The following is a 6308-nucleotide window of genomic DNA, read 5'->3' on the forward strand; positions in this document are numbered from 1 at the left end:
TAAAGAAAAGTGGCGAAAGTAATTATATACTTAATCGCATTATTAACAAAACCCGATAAATCATCCCCCGTAAACCGGCTACTCGATCGAGTAGCTGAGGTACTCGATCGAGTGCCTCCTACTCGATCGAGTATCATGGTTACTCGATCGAGTACCCAACAGGTCAGAAACTGTTTTAAAAACGCAACACACCCTTACTCGACAAAGTAAGGCCTACTCGATAGAGTACCCAGAGACTCATAAAATCGTAGTATTACAGTCTTCCCTCGTTAAAAAGAACTTCGTCCCCGAAGTTCAAACCACAACAAAACAAAGACACACACTACAACACTCCCGACTCAACAACCAAAACAAAACTCAACATAAAACATGTTACTAACCCAAACTCAACCCGACTCAACCACAACAAACATACCGACACAACGTAAAAAGGTATAAAAAGCTCTTAAAACTCTTCGCGATCATCTCCTACCCCCCTAAAAGAAACAAGGTTACGTCCCCGTAACCATACATACCTGATAAAAAAGGAAAGGGTAGCGCTCTCTCATGGCCTCCTCTGCCTCCCATGTAGCTTCCTCAGTCTCGTGGTTAGACAAAAGGATCTTAAGCAAAGCTGTCTCACCACTCCTAGTCGTCCTAACCTTCCGGTCAAGAATCTGCTTAGGTACCTCAAGATATGATAAGGACTCATCTAGCTCTAAGCTCTCTGCCTCTAACACATGTGACGGGTCACTCATATACTTCCGCAGCTGAGATACATGAAACACACTATGCACCCTCTCTAACGCAGCTGGTAAAGCCAGACGATATGCAACCTCTCCAACCCGCTCTAAGATATCATAAGGCCCGATGAACTTCTGACTTAGCTTGCCTTTCTTCCCAAATCTCATAACCCCACGCATAGGAGACACTTTCAGAAGAACCTTGTCCCCAACCTGAAACTCTATATCCCGGCGATGTAGATCTGCATAACTCTTTTGCCTATCCTGGGCTGCTCTCATCCGTTCTCTGATCTTCTTAATCTGTTCAACCATCTCATGTACCATCTCTGGTCCTAGAACCACTTCCTCAGCACTGTTGTCCCAACAAAGCGGACTCCTACATCTCCTCCCATATAAAGCCTCAAACGGTGCCATGCCAATACTAGTGTGATAGCTGTTGTTGTAAGAAAAATATATCAAATCTAACCTCTGTTCCCAGCTACTACCAAAGTCCATCACACAAGCTCGTAACATATCCTCAAGAGTCTTGATCGTTCTCTCGGTCGACCGACTGTCTGTCGCGGGATGAAATCTTTGTACTCATCTTCAAAGTTGTTCCCAAAGATTCCTGCAACTCTTTCCAAAACCTTGAGATAAACCTCGCATCTCTGTCAGATACTATGTCCTTAGGGACTCTATGTAACTTTAGCACATTCTTCCGATAAGCCATAGATAATTGTGCTTTAGTCCATGTATCTTTCATTGGCACAAAGTGAGCTGACTTGGTCAGTCGATCCACTAGTACCCATATCATGTTGTTACCCTGTTGACTCTTTGGCAAACCCACGATAAAATCCATAGAAATGGATTCCCACTTCCACTCAGGTACCTCTAAAGACTGAATCTTACCTTGTGGTCGTCGCTGTTCCCCTTTAACTCTCTGGCATGTCAAACAACGGGCCACAAACTCAGCTGTTTCTTTCTTCATCCCAGGCCACCAAAACATGTTCTTTAAATCCTTGTACAGCTTGTCACCACCTGGATGTACTGAATATGGTATACAATGTGCCTTTGTCATGATAGTCTTTTTCAGCTCCTCATCATTAGGGACACACCACCTACCATCAAACCTCAAACTACCACTGTATGAATAGAGAATCGAGACACTGTTCCTTTCTCTACCCCAGCTCTCCACTCGACCATCTTAGGATCCAACGCCTGTTTACCTCGAATATCATCATAAAGATCAGGCTGTACTGTCAAATCTCCCACATCATCCCCTCTCTGCATCATATGTATCCCAAACCTCCCCACCTCATCTCTCAACCTCATCAAAGATAGAGTTGTACACAAAGAATGCACACTCTTCCTACTCAAAGCATGTGCAACAACATTGGCTTTCCCTTCATGGTAGATAATATTCATGTCATAATCGCCAATCAGCTCCATGCACCTCCTCTGTCTCATGTTCAACTCCTTTTGAGTGAAGATGTACTTGAGACTCTTGTGATCCGAATATAACTTAAAGGTCGCCCCATAAAGGTAATGTCTCCAAATCTTGAGAGCAAACACGACTGCACCCAACTCCAGATCATGTGTAGGGTAGTTCTCCTCATAAGGCTTCAACTGCCTAGAAGCATAGGCAATCACTTTACCATTCTGCATCAACACACATCCCAACCCATTCTTTGAGGCATCTGTATAAACCTCAAAGTTCTCGATCCCTTCAGGCAATGCTAAGATAGGAGCTGTGGTCAAACGCTCCCTTAATGTTTAGAACGCCGTCTCACAACTCTCATCCCAACGAAACCTGTTCTCTTTCCTCATCAAAGCTGTCATAGGTCTAGCTATCTTGGAGAAATCTTTCACGAACCGTCTGTAGTATCCAGCTAAACCCAAGAAACTCCTGATCTCAGCAACATTCTTTGGTGCTTCCCACTTTGTCACTGCCTCAATCTTTGCCGGATCCACAGCTACCCAATCCTTAGAGATCACATGACCCAGAAAAGCAACTTTCTCTAACCAGAACTCACACTTGGATAGCTTAGCATATAACTCATGCTCCCTCAAAGTCTGCAACACAATCCTCAGATGCTCCTCATGCTCCTCCTTAGTCTTGGAGTAGACTAAGATGTCATCGATAAACACCACCACGAGCTTGTCCAAAAACTGTCTGAAGATTCTGTTCATCAAATCCATAAACACAGCCGGTGCATTAGATAACCCAAACGACATCACCACATACTCATAATGGCCATACCTCAACGTGAACGCTGTCTTTGGTATGTCCACCTCTCTAATCTTCACCTGATGGTGTCCCGACCTCAAATCAATCTTGGAAAAGACTGATGCACCACTCAACTGATCAAACAGGTCATCTATCCTTGGCAAAGGATACTTGTTCTTCACCGTCACTCGGTTCAGCTCTCTGTAGTCTATGCACAACCTCAAACTCCCATCTTTCTTCTTCACAAAAAGAATTGGTGCTCCCCACGGCGATACACTAGGTCTAATGTATCCCTTCTCTATCAGATCATCTAACTGTTTCCTGAGCTCCTCCATCTCTTTAGGACCCATCCGGTACGGCGCCTTAGAGATTGGCCCCGTCCCCGGTTTCAACTCAACTGTGAAATCTATCTCCCTCTTCGGTGGCAATCCCGGAATCTCCTCTGGAAAAACATCTGCAAACTCACCAACCACTGATATCTGATCAAATGTCGGACTCTCTATCCGGTCATCTCTCACATGGCACAAGATCAAAGGGCATTCCTTCCTCAGATAAGACTTCAAGGTCACAACTACAATAAACTTAACTTTGGGTTTGACCACAAACCCACGATAAGACACACTAACACCCTTAGGACCTCTCAAAGACACTTTCTTTTGATGACAGTCTATCTTAGCTTTATACTTTCCCAACCAATCCATCCCGACTATCATCTCAAAACCGTCAAAAGGAAACTCTAGCAAGTCTACAGGTAGATCAACTTGCCCAACTATCATAGACACATCTCTATAAAACCTCCCACATGATACAGACTCACCCGAAGGTATACAAACTTTCTCACTTACAGACTCATATACCCTCAAACCCAACCGTTTAACATGACTCGAAGATACAAACGATTGAGACGCCCCCGAATCAAACAAAACAAAGGTATGAATACCGTTAACAAGAAAAGTACCAGTGATAACATGAGCATCATCCTCAGCTGCTTTCTTGTCCATCATGAACAGCTTTCCACTGGTCTTCTGCCCACCTCCCTGGACAGTACTGGCTGATGTGGTCGGCTTAGCACCCGACCCCTGATTGGTGTTGTTGTTGGTAGCTGGTTTCTGATAAGAATTACCGCCATTGCGGTTACCTCCACCCTGATAGCTCTGACTTCCCCGGTTAGACCATGACCCAGACGGTCTATTGCTCGCATAACTCTGTGCAGGTCCCTGAGAGTAGCTCCCTTGAGCCGATCTCTGAAAAGCTCCAGGCATACTCGTGCACTCATGTCTCTTGTGGCCTACACCGCCACAGCCATAGCAGGTCATCCCCCAACTACCAGTACTACTCATACGGCCATGCCCAAAGGAAGCCCCAGCACTGAACTCTGACCCAGAAGAAAACGCTCTAGCCTAATTGTGGTTGCCTTTCTTATGACTAGATTGGCCACCACCCTCACTCTCAGCCTTTCTTTTCTCAACCACTCTCTCCTGAGCCATCTCCACCAACCTCTCAGCTCTCCCAGTCCTCTCATAAGCTTCCTTAACATCAGTAAGGACTCCCACGGGTAGCTTATCCATGATCTTAGGGGTCAACCCCCTCTCAAACCTCAGCGCCAGGTTCTCCTCACTCAAACCCATATCCTCAGCATACCTAGACTTCTCATTAAACTGGTTGTAGTACTCAGCAACTGACATATCAGATGTCATCTTAAACCCATCAAACTCCTCTCTCAGATTACTCCTCATATGCTCCGGTACAAACTCTTTCCTCACAGCCCTCCGAAACACTTCCCAAGGTATAGCAGGTAAGCCCTGGTTTGCATACATCTCTCTAGCACTCACCTTCACCTTATCCCACCACTCGCCAGCTGCTTCCCTCAGGTAGAACGCAGCTTGTTCTACTCTCATCTCATCATGACAGTGAACCAGGTCTAGTATGTTCTCCATCTCACGATGCCAGTTGTCAAGAAGGTTTGGTTCCCCGGTTCCCTTTTACTCTTTTGGGTTAAACCTCGCTATATAAAGGCTGATCTTAGAGTGATCAACCTCCTTATCCTTTCCCACTTTCTTTAAGGCCTCCGAAAGAGCATTCTGATGCTCCAACATCTTAACGATATCATCTATGTTCATGCTCTCAGCTCTCGCATACAAAGCGTTTCTCTTGGGCGGCATCTTGAAACTATATAAGAAAGGGTAGATATAAACATACGCACTAAAACCTCAAAACACGAAAGCGGTCCCCCCCAAACACACTCGATCGAGTGCCTAAACCTACTCGATCGAGTAGAGGCTACTCGATCGAGTGCCCACCATACTTGATCGAGTGCCCCGACATCAGACCCAAAACAGACCTTCTGATCTCTAACATACTCGACCGAGTAGCACAGCTACTCGATCGAGTGACCCCCTACTCGATCGAGTGCCCTATGTACTCGATCGAGTGCCCAAAAACACGATTCTGGTTGTAAAAACATCAAATACCCACTCGATCGAGTCAGACCCACTCGACCGAGTACCTCACCTACTCGATCGAGTACCCCCTTACTCGATCGAGTCATGCTGACTCGTATACACTACCCGCATATTATCTCACATATCCCAACATAGTATGCAACTTTATAAACTCAACATTATAATATAGTTAAGATGCAATTCTACCAACTCTTCATATGATCAACAAAAGAACTATATCATATTATCAAACGCCACATAGTAAACATCCAACATGCTTCTTGTTCAAACAACAGTTCTATATACTTCACCAACCTTTCATTCACAAACTCCACCTTCTACTCCAAACATCCAACAATTACAGCATACATCATCACATTCACATACAAACTAACAAACATCACATACGACATTGACATATACCCCCCATGTGACCGGTTCAAAATTGTAGGGCGAGTTCGCGACTTTAGGACGTGTCCCAAGCCTTTGCATTAGATATTACAACCTTTACCCCAGGTTCATTTTATTTGACTCCCTATGTTCATTAGATTCATTGGTTACAGGTTTCAGGATCGTCGCTCTGATACCATTTTGTAACACCCCCATACTCCAAGTGCCTTACCAGGACCACTCAGGTATAAGGATGCTACCATCTCAGTTACCCGAGGCAATGATAATCATAAGACAATAACGAAACAACATTTAAATAGTATAACTTTAGCGAAAGGTTACAATCCAAAACCAAATACCAAAATAAGAATACAAGTTCTCAAACCAACTGTCTAATCAGCTAAATGAAATGTTTATTAAACTACTAAAGCTACAGCGGAAGACTTCTATCATCAGACGGTGGCACATCCCAGCTATCCCATGTAACTCGATTCATACATGCTCAATAACTGCTCACCATCCCCGAATGGATGACCACAGTTTTTAAAA

The sequence above is a fragment of the Silene latifolia genome, chromosome 1, assembly GCF_048544455.1.
Source record: "Silene latifolia isolate original U9 population chromosome 1, ASM4854445v1, whole genome shotgun sequence".
NCBI lineage: Eukaryota > Viridiplantae > Streptophyta > Magnoliopsida > Caryophyllales > Caryophyllaceae > Silene > Silene latifolia.